General features: G+C 48.7%; 1 protein-coding gene across 1 annotated transcript in view; it reads left to right on the top strand.

The window, feature by feature from the left end:
• KAT6A (lysine acetyltransferase 6A) overlaps window positions 1–19,511 on the top strand; it is a 1,365,605-nt gene that overhangs the window by 1,267,208 nt on the left and 78,886 nt on the right. The gene's annotated exons all lie outside the window — the stretch shown is intronic.

Below are 19,511 nucleotides of genomic sequence, written 5' to 3'. Positions count from 1 at the left end.
CATCCTGGGTGGCACATGGTCAAGACCCTCTTCTGGTGACCCTGTTGATCAGGCTATTGCTCGTAGGCACCGCCCTGCTCCGGGTGATCCTCTTTGTCGGTCTCTTCACCCAACAGCTCAGGGCCTAGTTGTTCTGGCGGCTTTTGATTTACAGTCTTCACCCTCTTTACCATTGTTACCTCCCACCAGGGAATCTAGGTGGCTGGATGATTGTGGTTGCCAGCTTTTCGCCTCTGCCAGCGCAAGCGTCCAGGCTTTAAATACGGCCTGTGTGTTTGCACGCGCATCCTCCACTCTTTGGGACTCAGTTGCAAACTTTCTCCCTTCTGTTTCAGAAGGGCCACGGGCAGAATTGCTTTGTCTTCTGCTGCATGGCCAGAGCATGGCACAATTCTCCCTTCGGTCTTCCCTTGATGCAACTGACTCTTTGGGAAGGGTCCTTGCTCGCGCTGTGGCTGTACGCCGCCATGCTTGGCTTCGCAACAGTCGCTTCCCTAATCATATTCAGGATTCCCTCAGAGAACTGTCATTCAATGGGGTGGATCTTTTTGACCGCCACGCGGATTCGGGTGTCTCCCGTCACTTGTCCGGGCTGCAGTAAATCTTGGTGTCCTTTTACGGCACCCAACCTAATGTACTGGTTAGTTTTAGTGCCGGTTACTGTTCATGGCTTGTTAGCCATTTCTGTTTGTTCAGTACAGCCGTTCGGCTGCTTCTCTTGTTTTTTCAGTCCTCTGACTGTGTGCTTAGCCCAAAAGGACACCCCTTCCGGGGATTAGCCTTACCCTATGTGGAGTATTTGCTGGCATTCGGTTCTGCCTTTGCCTTGGTACGCTCCTATGGAGTCTCCCCGTGGACATCCTGCTGGGTGCCACTTGTTTATTCCTACAGGGATCCTTGTACAGCATTGCTCTATTGCATGTCTGAGTTGGTCCGCTTGTGGTGCATCGGAACCCGGCATAGGTTCCATGCCGTGTGGTGTCTATCTCGCACGCCTGGCGGGGCACCTTCTTGGCGCAGTTTTTTCACAACTGACACCCTATTTACCGCTGTGCGGCTTGGTTATTAGTGCAGCTTGGACAAACAGCCCCTTCTGAATTTGTCCTCCAAGGTAGTGGATTAGCAGATGTTCTCTGCTGTGCGTGGTCATGGCCTCCTTCTGGTCACTTATTCTACAGCGGTTTCCATAATCCCTGCTGTTTCCGTACAGGGGTTTCCATACTTTTGCTTGGGTTCATGCTGTGCACTCTCATAGGGGCGTGTTTTCCTTGGAATACTCGCTTCTTGGGGTCCGGGGCCTTTACATTTGTCCTCACTGTTTCCACTGTCGTGACTAGTTTTTTCCCCCTACTCTGTCTTGCAGGGGACTGTTGTTCCTCTCGGGCAAGGGGCGCTTACTGCTATGGACATTGTCCTACTTAGTTTCCACATGACTGCGAGTACTTACAGCATACTCTAGACTCTTGTTGGGTCACGTTTTCATGGTTTTAACCTTTTTCCTCCTGCTCTATATCTGCTCTGTGTTCTTACCAGGCGGATCCGTGCAGGCTCTTTTATTCATGCGGTGTCTGTGGTTCTTGGCCCGGTTTGCTTGTTCCGCCAGCTCTTATGTAGTGTCTGGCTTGTTTGGTGCCCCTTTTTGGGGCCGTTGCCTTCTTGCTGTTGTGCGCTTCTGGGCTGCTCACGCTCCGCTTCAGGAGGTCCTTGCTTACTTCGTGTGGTTCCAGCTTCCACGCGGTATGCTTAGCTAACTTCTGGTAGGCTTAGGTGCCTTCCGGGCTTCGCTCTTGTTCGTTGAGGCTTGACTGCTTGTCATCTGCCCTTTTTACAAGTTGTAACTCACCGCCTAAGTCCTGGCGTGTCTTGGGCCTTCGTACAACCGGCACCTTTTGGCCGCGGATTGACATCCTGCCACTGCTTTCACTTGTGTCTTGCTGGTGCAGGTTTCAACAGGGCTCCTTTTCGTGGTTGTACATATTATGTCTCTGTCATACCGATTACCGTCACGAGGCTTTGCTGCAGGCGTCACGTTGCTTCAACAGTTCTCTCTCAAACCCTCGGTTCAGCTCCACTTCTTGCGAAGTCATGACCATCCTTTTTCCTCCAGCATATGTTTTCTTCCATGCTGGCACTTGCTGGATAAGGGTTAGCCTCATGCCACTGCTGCCCCACGTGTCTTTGCAGGTGCAGGTTCTACAGTGCCCTTTTTTTCCACTGTTCTGCTTGGTCGACCGGTAATTGCTTTTGCTTTCTGTCGCCACCTCGGGTCCTGTGGCTCCCTCAAACCCTTTTTCAAAGTTATAACCATCTCACCTCGCCACGGACATCCTGGCTCTGTGCTTTCCTTCTTTCAACCCAGGAATACACAAAGGGGTTTGTGTGCTGGTCTGAACGGCTTCTGGTGCTTTTGCCTCCCAGTGTTTTCCGCTCTCTTTAGAGCTTCATGGTCTGGCTGTTAGCTGCGCTACATTACTGTCCTCACTATGGTTTGTCCCTAAGGTTGACGGTGCTGTTTTACTCACCTTATGGATAACTAAGTTCTCTTGGGAACTTAGTGGGGTTCAGTCGCAGACCCGCCTCCTCTATGGGTCTCGCTTTGGTATCTATTCTAAGTTAAGGAATCTGCGGCTAGATGTCTCTATCAGATGGACGAGGTTCGAGGCATGTGGGCTGCTGAATTCATATCTGTGCATAGATCGCCGCCTAGTGTTGGGTCCGGATGTTTGCACGTTGTTGTCCTGGAAGAGTCTTCGAAGTATCCTTGGATAGGTGACTCCTCCCCTGGACTACAGTGCGCATGGGCATCCTCTCCATCCTCAGATTATTTTTTTCCGCCATTGGGTTCGGATGTGCTATCTTAACTCCAGTTAGGAAAAAACTTTGTCGAGGCCAAAAGGCCTTTAGTTCGCGTCGGTACTGTTCACTCGATCGGTTTCGACCCTACCTGTTAGCTTACTAACTTCGGAAACAACTTTTCGCTTTTTACCTGACCATCGACAACACCGACGATGGAGTCGAGGACACCATTCAAGAGGTGCCCGGTATGCAACGCGAAATATCCCCATATCGATGTCCACCCGGTGTGCAACAAATGCTTGTCGCCGGACCACGACGAATCGACATGCATGGCCTGTGCCCGGTTCCGTTCCAAGAAGACTCTACGGAATCGACGAGCGGCGAGACTCGAAGCGCAGCACGCGGCACCGGCCCCGGCAGACATCTTCAACGCCGAAGATGTCGAGGAGTTGGAAATCCTACCCTCCAATCCCGGTTCCGAACATGACTCCGGTTCGGACGACGTCGACGAATCACTCTTTCGCAGAGATGAAGACAACACCGAGGTAGGAGACGACGATGAGGCCTTAGGGGCCGAAGAGAGCAGCTCCAATGACGAGCAAGGCCTACCCGTTCAGACTGACGAGAGCCCAGTGCCACAGTCTATGGCTCCGGTCGAGGGATCGCCTTCGGGCCTTACCCGAGACCTATCCCGCAGTTCTTCGGCCCCGCCCTCGGGCCCGGCCTCGGACGTTCAGCGGCAGCCATTATTACCTAAACCGGCTGGTTTCCCTTCTACCAAACCGAAACCGAAAGCTGCACTGGTACAAATGAAACCGAAACCGAAAGTGGCGCTAGTCGGATCGAGGCCTTCCACACCTTCGACGCCAGCGACACGCATCGGCATCGAGCGCACCAAACGAGACTTCGGTGCCGAACTTGAAGCGGCCGACGCCGGAGTCGGCATACGGAAAAAGGCCCTCGGTGCCATCAAACCTGCTCGGCTCTCGGCGCCGACACCATCGACTCCTAAACCAAAGGTCATACCACCTGCTGCGTCTCACGTCGCTTCCACGGCAACACCAAAGCCTCCTGCATCGAAGACGTCGACGGCCATTTCCGCCCCTCGACCCGATGACCCACCGGCGCCGAAAAAGTCCACGGCCGCCTCTACAAACCTGGTAGGCGCTAAGGCCTCGAAAGCGCTTCAAGTGCGAACCGTTGCAGCACAAAGCAGCAAAACCCAAGCGGTCCTCCAGGACACATCGGGCTCCGGCCCACTAAAAGCTCAAGCAGCCTCTTCGGCGCCAGCCAACATAACTTTTGGCCTGCCGCCATCCACGATCCCGAAAATATTCCAACTCAGGACACGGGTCACCCACACCACGGTTACACCTGCTGAGACGTCTCCGTCACATTACATCGACGCCAACACCGGCAGGATGATTATCCATGACCGGAGGATAACTTCGGAGCCACCCTTGGACCCTTTCAGGATCCCACTAAAAAGAAAGCTGCCTGTGGACTCAGAACCTGTGCTTTGCGAATCTTTCGACTCGCCCTACCAGGACCCACTATCATTCTCTCCCACACACTCCGACACGGATGCGTTGGCAGACTATATGGATGACCGAGTCCCTTACCACGGAGACATGGACCCTGATGACCAACAGGACCCTGATCAAACTTGGGGCGACCCTGCAGACCCCAGTGCACCTCTAGATGCACAGGACCCACAACTCTATGGAGCGAAAACATCTCCCACAGAGGACACTGCAGCGTTCAACGCTCTTATTGAACGTGCTGCGAATAATCATGGAGTGCAGCTTCACTCTGACACCGTGGAAGACGACTTCCTTATGGACACTTTCGCTTCCTCGGAAAGGCATGTAAAGACTCTGCCCATGTTGAAAGGGGTCCTCAAACCAGCCAAGGACATCTTCAAGGAACCCACCAGGGCAAGGGTGATAAACCCCAGGATCGACAAAAAGTACAGATCAGCACCTGGGGACCCTACTTACATCAGAGGCCAATTACCTCTCGACTCCATTGTCGTTGCGAATGCTCGCAAGAGGGCACACTCGCAAACGACAGGTGACGCTCCTCCCCCGGACAAAGAGTCCAAGGTTTTAGAGACCTCTGGCAAGCGAGTTGCCGCCCAGGCTGCCAACACATGGCGCATAGCCAACACTCAAGCGCTCCTCGCTCGCTACGATAGAGCGCACTATGATACATTGGAGCAACTACTCCAACATCTCCCTGACCAGTTCAAAGAAGGTGCAGAAATTCTTATCAGAGAGGGACAGCTACTCACAAATGCTTCCATCAAGTGTGCACTAGATGCTGCAGACACGGCTGCCAGGGCCATAAACACAAGCGTCATGCTGCGACGACATGCCTGGTTACGAATCTCCGGGTTCAAACCTGAGGTGCAAAATAATATACTAAACCAACCTGTCAACCCCGACTATTTATTCGGGCCGGAGGTTGACACAGCCCTTGAGAAAATAAAAAAGGACACGGACACTGCAAAGTCCATGGGGGCTCTCCAGACTCAGTCCTTTCGGAGCAGCTCCTTTCGTCGCCCCGGAAATAGAGGAGCAGGTAGAGGACAGGGGTCACAGCAGACATACAACAAAGGCAATACCCAAACCACCTACGATAAAAACACCCGGGGTGGATATCGTGGCTCCAGTACAAAGGGCAGAGGACGCGGCTACGGCAACACCAGGTCCTCCCCCAAGAACAAGCAGTGACGCCCTCTCCCTTCCTCCCGACCACATAACACCTGTCGGGGGAAGGCTACAAAGGTTCCTGTCCACGTGGAACTCCATCACCACGGACAGGTGGGTCATAGATATTGTCAAATACGGTTACTGTCTAGAGCTAACCTCCACTCCACCCACAATACCTCCAAGAAACCGTCCTATGTCCTCAGAGCACTTAACGCTCTTACAGCAAGAGGTGCAAAGTATGCGTCTAAAAGGCGCTATAGAGGTCGTACCCGTCCACGAGCACGGTACGGGAGTGTACTCCCTCTACTTTTTAATACCGAAAAAGGACGGGTCACTCAGGCCTATACTAGACCTAAGACCCCTAAACCGGTACATTCTTTCCGAGCACTTTCACATGCTCACTCTCCAGCAAGTCCTTCCGCTTCTCAAGCAGGGAGACTTCCTGGCCACCCTGGACCTCAAGGATGCGTATTTCCACATACCCATTCACCCCTCACACAAAAAATACCTCAGGTTCACTGTTCAGGGACAGCACTATCAATTCAAAGTCCTGCCCTTCGGCGTGACAACAGCACCCAGGGTCTTCACAAAGTGCCTAGCTACTGTGGCGGCACATCTACGGAGGCAGCACATACACGTCTACCCCTACCTGGACGACTGGCTCATTCAAGCGAAGTCAGCCCAGCAATGTGTCAGGACTGTTGCAGGGGAAGCTGGTTTTCCGAGACTCAACATACACCCGAGGGTTCAGGCAGGGAAGCGAAGACAGGTTTCAGTTAGATCGCTCACTGCCTTCATACGATCCCTTAGCGCTTAGGTATTAGGTTCTTTCCCCCCTCCCAAGATGGCCGCTGGTAGGTTCCTCTGTCCTCAACGATTGCTGCGGTGTAGTCTTTTTCCGAGTTGAAGTGCGCGAGCGCGTCCTCAGCTCGACGCACTTCAACCGTCAAACCTTGAGGTGACGAGTCGGAGTTTCTAGAGCTCCGTGTTTCCTCAGGAAAACTTCTGTTTAGTTTGGGTTAGTCATTACGGAAGAGAGCCTCGCTCTTCCCTTAGGCTCCGTTCCAGTCCTTGTACTTTGGGGGTCCAACATTCACCATCTCCTCGCACTCTCCTCAGAAGTCTGTTCCAGTTCCAGAGTTATCAGGTGGTGAGGAAAGTCAACCCCCTCTCGTTTCTTCAGTGTCTCAACGAAAAGGAGTAAGTTAGAAACCAATTTGGAACTTGCTCCACCAAGAAGTAAGTGCTGCAAATCTTTTCCAGTAATCTCGTTAGAGACTGAATTTTCCGCTGTAAGCATACAGAGACAATTGCTCGAAAGAAATAAAGAAAAGAAGAAGAAAGAGTTAAACTTCAGTGGTGAAGTAATAGCAAAAGAGGTAGTGACTCGCTATTGCCAGACTATACCTAGAGTAGTATTTATGGCAGAAGAAGAACTTGAGAGAGAGAAGACATCAGAGTAGACTAAGGATTACATGAGACTTCGCTACAGTTGCAGCTGTGCATATATAATATATATATATATACATATATGTTAGAACTACTCAACGACATTCCTCAGTACAGCTCTAAAGGTTGAAGAAAGAATTGTCAGCATATGTTCTGGTGAACTTAATGAAAATATATATATGACCTTCTGGGTGGAATCCAGGTAACGAAGGAACTATTGGGGTGGTAGAGAGATTTCCCTGAAGACTAGGATTACATGTGTTTCTATTTGCAGGAGCGAACTCACCTTCAACTCCACATCACACCCATTAGAAGGTATCAACTAAGTGAGAACAGAGAGCGGCAACCACTGTGTCAGGACAGGTATAGTTGGGTGAAACAAGGGTCATATGAGCGTAGAGAGTATTAGAATTGTTGTTGAGTAATTCTTGTTTCAGGAATTCGGAAGAAGAAAATCCCGAGTCCAGTCCAGGAAGAAGACGCAGTGTTGTCTCTCTTTTCTGTCCAATTCCCCTTTCCCCCTCACTGCTGCTCGCGAGCCTTCGAGCTCGTGGTAGCGGAGTGGGGGAGTGGAGATCAAGCATCGGCTCCTGTGGAAAAGGCACAAGATACGCAGAACTTGACAGATTGAAGTGCCCGCTAATTATTTCCACCCGAGCACGATGGCTGAGGGAATTGATGTAAAGGCCCTAGCTACGGTGTTAGATAGCATCCAGAAACAGCTCAGTGATACCTTGGAAGATAACAAGTCCCTTAGAGATGAGGTTAGGAAGTCGGCTCAAGAAGCTAGCTATTTGCGCCAGCGTTTTGATGAGTTCTCTGGGGGTCCTCATTCCTCTGTAAAGGAAGATAAGCCTTCCTCTTTTGCTCCTGCCCCGTCAGCTGCAGAACTCACTACACAGGTCATTCATGCAATCTCCCCTACGATTCCATTGGCAGCTCCTGAAAGATTTAGTGGGGATCCACATAAGGCCCAAATTTTTCTCACACAATGTTCATTACACTACTTATGTAGGCCCATCATTTTCAAGGAAGACCAGTCTAAGGTGGCGTTCATGCTGTCGTACCTGAGTGGAGATGCAGCTGCCTGGTCCATGCCTTTGGTGAACAATAACGATCCCATTCTGTATGATTTTGAAGGATTCAAGAGAGAATTTTTGCGGATATTTGACAGAAGATCCATCTCCCAGTCCACGGACAATGAGTTGTTAGACCTAAAGCAGGGGAATCGCGAATTAGTGGCATATTTAGCCCAATTCAACAAACTGATTGTGGAGACAAGTTGGCCAGAGGCAAAACGAGCTGCAATTTTCTATCGTGGTCTGAAGGATGAACTTAAGGATGGCCTATCTCAGATCCCAAGGCGTCCCACGGAAGTGTCTGAATTAATTGACTTAGTACTACAGATTGACCAGCGACAAAGTGAAAGAAAGAATGAGAGACGCAAGGAATTTCGGAGCATTCCGCCTCGATTTGACAGAATAAGATCGGAAGGATCTCGGCAAAAGGAAGCAGCGTCAGAGGATGAGCCAATGCAAATTGGTTCTGTAAGAGGGCCTCTGACGAAGGAAGAACGGGAGAAGAGACGTGTGGGCAAGCTGTGTATGTACTGTGGGAACTCTGGTCACTTTGTGCGGGAATGTACTAAGAAGCCCAAGAGCAACTTTGTGGTAAAAGATCGGCTCCACCAGTAGAAGGGGTTGCCCTGGTGGAAGCGAAGGAACAGTCAACTCCAGAACCAAAACTCGTGGCGAATACTCTGCAATCGTCGGCGCCACATTTGATTCTATCTGTTCAAATAAGATTTGGAGGTCGGATCAAGGATGGAATTTCTGTCATGATTGACTCTGGGGCTACAGGAAATTTTTGCGACATTGGATTTGCCAAGACACTGGGAATTGCCTTTGTGAAGAAGGAAAGGCCTGAGCCGGTCCGCGCAGTGGACGGGACGAGCCTGTCCTCGGGACCAATAGTTTTCGATTCTGAGGAAATCCAATTGTTCGGACCAGGTCAACATCGTAGTTCATTGCAATTTAGTTTGATCGATGCACCACAATTTCAGCTGATCTTAGGTCTGCCTTGGCTCACCGAGCATAATCCGTTAATCAACTGGGCCAGACGATCGATTTGCATGAACTCGGAGTACTGTCTACATCATTGTTTTCATGAGGATCCTGATCCACCAGAAGCTTCACAGTCCCAATACTTAGCAAGCTTCCCTAAGACAATTTGTGCTTTAGACACTCAAGAAATTCCTCAAGAATACGAAGATCTTGCCTCGGTGTTCGATGAGGGAGAAGCAGAACGTTTACCTCCTCATCGAGAGTATGACTGTCGAATTGAGTTGGAGCCGGGAGCCTCCCTCCCTTGTAGTCGAATTTATGCGCTGTCTGAAGCGGAAAATGTCCATCTCAAGGAATATCTGAACAGATACTTGGCTAACGGGTTTATACGACCCTCTCAGTCACCTGTCTCGTCTCCACTCTTTTTTATTCCCAAGAAAGATGGTCAATTAAGAACTTGCATCGACTACCGCGCCCTTAACTTGGTCACCAAGAAGAATCGTTATCCTCTACCTTTGATTTCGGAGCTGTTGGACCAGGTAAAGGGAGCAAAGATTTATTCCAAGTTGGATTTGAGAGGAGCTTACCATTTGGTACGCATGGCTGAAGGCGAAGAATGGAAGACTGCCTTTCGTACCCGTTTTGGTTTGTTCGAGTACCAAGTCATGCCATTTGGCTTATGCAATGCTCCGGCAGCTTTCCAGCACTTTGTAAACGACGTTCTGCGTGAATTTTTAGATCGTTTCGCAGTGGTTTACATTGATGACATCCTCATATTCTCAGCCAGCGAGGAAGAACATGTCCAGCATGTTAGATCCATTTTGAAGAAATTGCTTGAAAATCAACTTTTTGTCAAGCTGGAGAAGTGTGTTTTTCATACGACACGAGTGGAGTTTCTGGGATTCGTTTTGTCATCAGATGGAGTCTCGATGGATGAATCCAAGGTGCGAGCAATTAAGGAGTGGCCCTCTCCGCGTTCAGTAAAGGAAGTACAGAGTTTCCTTGGCTTCGCCAATTTCTATAGGCGATTTATCATCAACTTTTCTGAGCGAGTTTGTCCACTCACGAGATTATTGAGAAAGAAAACCAAATTTGAGTGGAATGCGGAAACGGAACTTGCATTCAACGAGCTCAAGAGAATTTTTGTATCTTCGCCAGTCTTGCTCCATCCGGATCCGGGAGAACCGTTTTTTGTGGAGGCTGATGCCTCCGATTTGGCCATCGGAGGGGTTTTGTCTCAGCGCCATAAGCGGACTGGTCAGCTACATCCTGTAGCTTTTCGCTCTAGGAAGTTATCTGCTGCGGAAATTAATTATTCCATTGCGGATAAGGAACTGTTGGCAGTAAAGGATGCCTTCTCTGAATGGAGACATTATTTGCTGGGAGCAAGACATGTGGTGACAGTATTTACCGACCATCGGAATCTTCAGTTTTTGAAATCCGCCCGAACTCTTACCCCACGCCAATTGAGATGGTCCTTATTTTTTGCAGATTACGATTTTGTTCTAACTTATAAACCTGGATCAGCAAATGGAAAAGCAGATGCCTTATCTCGACTCAACGTGAGTTCCGACCTCAAGACTTCAGAAAAAGGGGTCATAATTCCAGTAGATCGGATAATCGGAACACTCTCCTACTCCGATTTAGAAAAGGAGTTACCCTTCTTGCGGTCTTAAGAAGAAGTTCGAGAATGGACGGCAAAGGGGGAAGACTATCAAGTCAAGGATGGAAGACCCGTCTACCAAGACAAATGGTTCGTGCCAAGTCAGAGGTTGCAAGAACAAATCATCGAACACTTTCATGACAATTTGCTGGCCGGACACAAGGGTGTGAAGAAGACTACAGAACTGATCCGAAGAGAGTTTTGGTGGCCTGCAATGGAAGCTCAGGTGCGGCAGTATGTAGCCACTTGCGAGTCATGTATTAAGGGGAAGACACTTAGAAGGGCTCCTCGGGGGTTGTTGCAGCCTTTGCCCCCAGCCCCGTATCCGTGGCATACCATTTCAATGGATTTCATAGTGGATCTTCCGTCCAGTGAGGGTCTTTCTGTCATTTGGGTGGTGGTGGACCATTTTTCCAAAATGAGCCATTTTATTCCTTTAAAGGCCCTTCCTAATGCTACACAGCTGTCCAAACTATTCACACAGCACATTGTAAAGGCCCATGGGATTCCAAAGGTTGTAATCTCAGATAGGGGTCCCCAGTTTGTCTCTCGCTTTTGGAGATCTTTTTTGAAAAGATTGGGTGTTGACTCCCGTCTGTCTACCAGTTTCCATCCAGAGACGGATGGACAGACGGAGAGGGTGAATCAGGAGCTGGAGCAGTTCCTGCGCTTGTTCCTGATGGACCAGGAAGGAGATTGGCCAGATTTGATTTGGGCGGCAGAGTTCGCTTATAACAATGCTCAGCATGCTTCCACAGGTTACTCCCCGTTCTATTTAAATTCTGGCCGTCATCCTAACGCTTGGGTAGAGAAAGAGACCAGCGATGTTCCTGCAGTGGAGTCAGTGGTTCAGGATTTACATAAGGCTTATCAATTAGCTTCCAGAAATCTGTCTAAGGCTAAAATTTCCTACAAGAAGCAGGCCGACAAAAGGAGGCGTCCCAACCCAGTTTATGAAAAAGGAGATCAAGTCTGGTTGTCTACTAGAAATTTACGCTTGAAGGGGAACAGAAAGTTTCAACCGAAGTACATAGGTCCCTTTCAGGTAGACAGAATGGTGAATCCAGTCAGTGTGAAGGTTTGTCTTCCTCCTCGGTTGAGGTTACATCCAGTTTTTCATGTTTCCCTGCTTCAGCGTAGTCCAAGAGGGTTCAGGTCCAGAAATTCACCTTTCCCAGTCTTGGGGCAGGAGGAATTTGAGGTGAAGAGAATACTAGATTCTAGATTTCAAAGAGGGAGAATTTACTACCTTGTGGACTGGAAGGGTTGCGGTCCTGAAGAGAGATCTTGGGAGCCCCAATCCCATATCCATGCTCCACGTTTGTTGAGAGATTTTCACCGTGCACACCCCACTAAGCCCAAGGGGGTTAGGGAGGGGGTTTTGGTGGGAGGTACTGTCAGGACTGTTGCAGGGGAAGCTGGTTTTCCGAGACTCAACATACACCCGAGGGTTCAGGCAGGGAAGCGAAGACAGGTTTCAGTTAGATCGCTCACTGCCTTCATACGATCCCTTAGCGCTTAGGTATTAGGTTCTTTCCCCCCTCCCAAGATGGCCGCTGGTAGGTTCCTCTGTCCTCAACGATTGCTGCGGTGTAGTCTTTTTCCGAGTTGAAGTGCGCGAGCGCGTCCTCAGCTCGACGCACTTCAACCGTCAAACCTTGAGGTGACGAGTCGGAGTTTCTAGAGCTCCGTGTTTCCTCAGGAAAACTTCTGTTTAGTTTGGGTTAGTCATTACGGAAGAGAGCCTCGCTCTTCCCTTAGGCTCCGTTCCAGTCCTTGTACTTTGGGGGTCCAACATTCACCATCTCCTCGCACTCTCCTCAGAAGTCTGTTCCAGTTCCAGAGTTATCAGGTGGTGAGGAAAGTCAACCCCCTCTCGTTTCTTCAGTGTCTCAACGAAAAGGAGTAAGTTAGAAACCAATTTGGAACTTGCTCCACCAAGAAGTAAGTGCTGCAAATCTTTTCCAGTAATCTCGTTAGAGACTGAATTTTCCGCTGTAAGCATACAGAGACAATTGCTCGAAAGAAATAAAGAAAAGAAGAAGAAAGAGTTAAACTTCAGTGGTGAAGTAATAGCAAAAGAGGTAGTGACTCGCTATTGCCAGACTATACCTAGAGTAGTATTTATGGCAGAAGAAGAACTTGAGAGAGAGAAGACATCAGAGTAGACTAAGGATTACATGAGACTTCGCTACAGTTGCAGCTGTGCATATATAATATATATATATATACATATATGTTAGAACTACTCAACGACATTCCTCAGTACAGCTCTAAAGGTTGAAGAAAGAATTGTCAGCATATGTTCTGGTGAACTTAATGAAAATATATATATGACCTTCTGGGTGGAATCCAGGTAACGAAGGAACTATTGGGGTGGTAGAGAGATTTCCCTGAAGACTAGGATTACATGTGTTTCTATTTGCAGGAGCGAACTCACCTTCAACTCCACATCACACCCATTAGAAGGTATCAACTAAGTGAGAACAGAGAGCGGCAACCACTGTGTCAGGACAGGTATAGTTGGGTGAAACAAGGGTCATATGAGCGTAGAGAGTATTAGAATTGTTGTTGAGTAATTCTTGTTTCAGGAATTCGGAAGAAGAAAATCCCGAGTCCAGTCCAGGAAGAAGACGCAGTGTTGTCTCTCTTTTCTGTCCAATTCCCCTTTCCCCCTCACTGCTGCTCGCGAGCCTTCGAGCTCGTGGTAGCGGAGTGGGGGAGTGGAGATCAAGCATCGGCTCCTGTGGAAAAGGCACAAGATACGCAGAACTTGACACAATGTGCCAGCCACATGTCCCGCACCATTCACCTCCTTCACAGTCTGGGATTCTCACTAAATTACCCAAAATCCCATCTCCAGCCCGCACACGTACAACAGTACCTGGGTGCGACTATAGACACTCTGGCGGCCACAGCTCAGCCAAATTTAGTGAGGATCAACAGCATGCAAATGCTGATTTCCAAGTTCAAACCCCAACACTCCCTTCCTGCGCGAGTGTTCATGCAGTTGATAGGCATGATGGCCTCCTGCATTTTCATAGTCCCGCACGCGAGATTACATATGCGCCCGCTTCAGGAGTGCTTGGCACGTCAGTGGAATCAGGCTCAAGGACAGTTGAAAGACCTAGTGTTGGTGAGCGGTCGGGCATACAACTCTCTGCATTGGTGGAATCCACAAAACCTTTGCAAGGGCCGACCGTTCCAAGAGCCTGTTCCACAAATAGTACTGACAGCAGACGCGTCTCTCCAGGGATGGGGAGCGCATGTACTCCACTACACAGTGCAGGGACTATGGACGACACAACAGAAGAAAATGCACATCAACCTTCTGGAACTGATGGCAATCTTCCTAGCCATGAAGGCATTCAAAGTACATCTGTGCAACAAGGTCGTGTTGATCCGGACGGACAACATGACCGCAATGTACTACATACAGAAGCAGGGAGGAACGCACTCTCCACAGTTGTCTCATCTGGCTCAGAGCATGTGGAAGTGGGCCATTCAGAGGAACATGTTCCTCATGGCGGAACACCTCCCCGGCAAGGACAACCAAATGGCGGATCTGCTCAGCAGACACAGCCACCAGATGCACGAGTGGGAGTTACACCCATCAGTACTCCAGCCGTACTTCCAGCAGTGGGGTCATCCAGAGATAGACCTGTTCGCCACAAGCGAAAACGCAAAATGCCAAAGCTTTGCCGCCAGGTTCCCACATCCGCAGTCGCAGGGCAATGCGATATGGATGAACTGGTCCGGCAGATTTGCGTACGCTTTTCCCCCAGCGCCGTTGATACCACTGGTGGCTCGCAAACTCAGACAACACTCCCTGACACTCGTCCTAGTTGCTCCTACGTGGGCACGCCAGCCATGGTACACCACCTTCCTCGAACTTTCCGTGGTGCCGCATCAAAGGCTGCGGATCAAACCCGCGCATTTGACGCAGAACCATGGAGAGATTCAGCACCCAGATCCGCAACAGCTGAACCTGGCGATCTGGCTCCTGAAGTCCTAGAGTTTGGCTACCTCAACCTGCCACCTGACTGTATGGACATCATCAAGGAGGCCAGGAGACCCACTACAAGAGCTTGCTATGCAGCCAAATGGAAAAGGTTTGTCATTTATTGCGGTAATAATGACATTAACCCGCTGGACGCATCCATCCAAAACATCATTTGTTACCTCCTACACCTATACCGATGCAATCTGGCGTACACCTCTATACGTGTCCATTTGACCGCAATATCAGCCTATCTACAAACCAGGCAGCACCTCTCTCTATTCAGAGTGCCTGCCATCAAAGCATTCTTGGAAGGACTCAAACGAGTCATTCCTCCAAGCCACCCACCAGCTCCAATATGGAACCTCAACCTGGTCCCCACACGCCTGATGGGTCCACCCTTTGAACCTCTCCACTCATGCGAGATTCAATTCCTCACCTGGAAAGTAGCTTTCCTGGTAGCGATCACTTCTTTAAGAAGAGTTAGTGAACTCCAGGCACTAACAGTTCAAGAGCCATTTATACAGGTTCATGCCAACAGGGTCGTACTACGTACCAACCCCAAATTCATGCCCAAGGTAATATCGCAGTTCCACATGAATCAAACTATTGAACTGCCCGTTTTCTTCCAAAACCCACAAACTGTCGCGGAAAGGGCACTCCACACACTAGATGTCAAAAGGGCCCTCATGTATTACATCGACAGGACCAAACCCTTTAGGAAGACAAATCAACTGTTCGTTGCCTTTGCCCCACACCACAAAGGTAACGCCATCTCCAAAGCAGGAATAGCCAGATGGATAGTTAAGTGTATCCAAATTTGTTATCAAAAGGCAAAACGCACATTAACTATTCCCCCACGAGCCCACTCGACACGTAAGTTAGGGGCCTCCATGGCTTTTCTAGGAAATATTCCCCTGCATGATATATGTAGAGCAGCCACCTGGTCCACTACACGCACATTTACCAAACACTATTGTGTAGATGTGCAATCAAAACAGCAGGCAGCTGTAGGACAGGCTGTTCTCAAAACCCTTTTTCAGACCGCTGCAGTTGGCACTGGTAGCCGCCGCTAATAGAGGGCACTGCTATACATTCTATGCACAGATATGAATTCAGCAGCCCACATGCCTCGAACTGAATATGCTACTTACCAGTATGCATCTGTTCTTGGCATGTAGGGCTGCTGACATTCATATCGCCCTCCCTCCTCCCCGGCGCCTGTAGCAGCTGCAGCTCTCAGAATTACTGTAAGCATGGTCATCACTTTCTGTATCTACTCCATCACTGCCACAATGGCGAAAAACAATCTGAGGATGGAGAGGATGCCCATGCGCACTGTAGTCCAGGGGAGGAGTCACCTATCCAAGGATACTTCGAAGACTCTTCCAGGACAACAACGTGCAAACATCCGGACCCAACACTAGGCGGCGATCTATGCACAGATATGAATGTCAGCAGCCCTACATGCCAAGAACAGATGCATACTGGTAAGTAGCATATTCATTACTTACCTTCGGTAACAATGTATCTGGTAGAGACACAGTCTAGCCGCAGATTCCTTAACGCCCACCCATCCTCCCCGTTATGCGAGGACCTTTTCAGGTTGGGTTTGCTGCATTCGCCTCCCTCCAGGTGGCTTTGTCTTTCTGCGGGGTGACATCTTTCACTCCTCCACAGGCTGCTTCATTCTGTTTTGCTTGCTACTACAACCTTTCTCATTTTTGGGCAGTATACTCATGTGTCCTTTTACATCCCTACCACCTGATTCGTCCAGTGTGCGGTCCCCCTTTTTCTCAGATGCCTTGGGGTCTTTTACCTCCCCGGCGTTCCATTGGTTTGAAGTCTATTGGCTCTGCCTCAGTCTATAGGTCTCTTACAAGGGATACGGTGTCCCTTTCTGGTGCCGAATTGTGGTGGATTGCCATTGCTCCTCTGTTTCAGACTTGTTGCCCTTCACAGTTATATATTGTGGTTGCAGTCTTTGTCGTCTGCCATGATGTTTTTTCACATCTTCTTCTGTCTCCGGGAAAGGTTAGCCTTCGCTTTTGCGGGTTGCTTTTCAGAGCGGTGCCCTGCTCTTTCCCTTCACTATTTTTCAGTATACAGGGCCTGGCACTGTCCTTTATGGTGCTGTCTCACCATTCAAAATCTTTTCTTTTTCTTCTTTTTCGCTAACTGTTCACCTACTCTCACAGTTTTTGGTGGTGGCTCCACGTTGTGGCGCGAAAAAGTTTCTCAGACGAAAACTGACATCAGCGCGCCGGGAGGGGCTTATATGGCTCCGCTGACGTCACGTCCATGGAGGACGTCAGGGCGGAGCCGTGCGGCGCCGCCCCCGGTGTGCAGAGGTGCTGCTGCGATAAGTTTTCCGGATCCAGTCTGATGCCGGAGGATATTCTAAGTTAAGGAATCGGCGGCTAGACTGTGTCTCTACCAGATACATAGTTACCAAAGGTAAGTAACTTGTCCATCAAAAACAATGTACTGAAGGACTGGCCTTTCAAATCTCCAGTTTGCTATGCCATCATCACAAGAGGTGTATCACATTGGGATGGGGTAGGGTACATAACTTTTCAGTCTAAAGGGCGGAGAATGAAGAAACTCAACATATAAATTAACAAGAACTAAGGATTACCTTTCTAGCTTTTCAAATTTAAAACCAAGTCAAGGAGGTGCATATATTTACAGACAGAACCACAGCTATGTTTTATCTAAACAACCAAGAGGTACAATTTGTTACCCACTCTAAATTGGCTCAAGACATTTGACAATGGGTCATTGCCACAAATATACCTTCTCTTGGTCCATTATTTGAAAAAAAATAAGGTTTTCAAATAATGGACCAAGAGAGGAAAACACTCAAGCCGATTTTTTAAGTAGATGAAAGGGAGTATCAAACTAATGAAAACAAAGAACATGGTAGACGCAGTGTTCAAAACATGGCACAAACCACACAGAGATTTGTTCACCACAGGGTAAAACACAAAATGCCAATACTTCACCTCCAGACATCTTTCCCAGTCGAAAGGAAATGCTCTTTTGATAAGTTGATTCAAGACATTTTTTATGCATTTCCCCCAATCACATCAACGTTGATAAACAACTTCAAGCTATCCAAGATGACACTTATTGTTACTATTCATTGCACTCAGGTGGGCAAGATCAACATAATTTTCACATCTGGTGCAAATTAGCCAGGTCATATGGAAGGACATATTAACAACACAATGTGGGAGATTTTTCACTTGTCTCACAGAGTCTGCAGTTAGCAGCCTGGCTCCTGAAATCGCAGAATTCCACCACTTAAATCTGCCTCATGATTGAATGGACATCATTAAAAGACTGGAACGCCATCTGCAAATAAAATGCTATCGAGCCAAGTGGTGTAGATAGCTAAATTATTGTTCTTTGAACAATTATTAGAATGATACATGTAATCAACTTGTCAGATACATGTTGAGAATTCTCCTATATTACTCTGTAAGCATGGAACGACCTGCCGTGACACATCTGAACCTCCTCTTTACTTTTTGAGTTCTGCAAGAAACTCAGAAACTGGCTGTTCAAGTAGACCACTGCTGCTATAGACAAGGCCGAACTCACACCTGCTCGTCACCGGATACCCTCCCGGGTGGTGGAGTGCGCTATGCAAAGTAACATAACATGAAATCTCTTTCTAAACATAGCTAGGAAAAACTTAAATGAAACTAAAGACTGGCAGTAAGTATGTGATAAGGAAAAGGGACTGTAACCCAACAATCATGTAATTTTACTTATTGGGGAGGAAACACCAAGTCTTATAGCCCACTGACTAAAATGCAATATAGTGAGGAACTTGAGAATCTTGAGAGAAGGAGTCTTGCACTGCGGTGTTGGTACTCTTGCTTTGCCAAATTGTTTCATGCTAGTCACACCATATCCTTCCTATGTCTTTTTCCCCTTATTTGCTCATATGTGATAGTCACTGAAGACTTGAGCTAAGCTACGGCTCAGCTTGAGATTCTCTTTTGGAACTTTGAGCCTTCATGTGACTTCTGTCTACTAATCGCACTCTAACATAATGTGTGAAGGATCAAGGACGAAGTGTTAACTTTTGATGCAAAACGAGAGAGGGGAAAGAGAGGATGTAATCTTGCGACTAGAGCGGTCAACCTCGAAGCTGGGGAACCGCGTTTGAGTCTCTGCAACGATGCTTAACATCCTGTGATTATGGGCAAATCGCTTAATGTCCCCGTGCCTAACAATCAAATGAATGTATCCATCTGTAACGAAAACCGGTGCTCATGTAAAGCACTCTGATACCTGATATCCTCGGGTCTAGTTTGCGCCATATAAAAGTCTAAAAAAAGATTTTTTTAAATATAGCCATCTAGTAGCTGGATTGCCCAATGTGAAACTGAAAACCTGGGCTAAATCCCTGCTTCTCTGCTTGACCAAATTGTATGATTCTAGGCAATGGTTTTATTTAACTTAGCCTCCTTTTTTAGGTCTCGCTTGCGTTGCAGCGCATGTGCTGCTCACCTGGGCGAGATCTGTAGTCGTTGGTTTTCTGTCCCGATTCTTTGGAAGCGGGGTTTGTGCCCGCCCTCTCTCCCTTAGGCCCCGCCCACTCGCCTAGCGTTGCAGCGTCTCTTCCCTCTGTGTCCTTGCTTTCACTTTCACAAAGGCAGCACTTCACACTTTAACATTAGCGGCCGCGCGCCTTGTTCTGATCAGCTGAAAATGTACCGATATTCAGCGCGCCAAGTCTTTATAGAGCCGTCGCCGAGGCTCGAACCCGGGTCCCCATGACCAAAGTCAGCTGCTCTGTTAATTGAGCCATC

This window comes from Triturus cristatus, chromosome 11 (assembly GCF_964204655.1).
Source record: "Triturus cristatus chromosome 11, aTriCri1.1, whole genome shotgun sequence".
NCBI lineage: Eukaryota > Metazoa > Chordata > Amphibia > Caudata > Salamandridae > Triturus > Triturus cristatus.
Note: the sequence above shows the minus strand (reverse complement) of the source record. Positions and strands in the feature narration are given on the sequence as shown.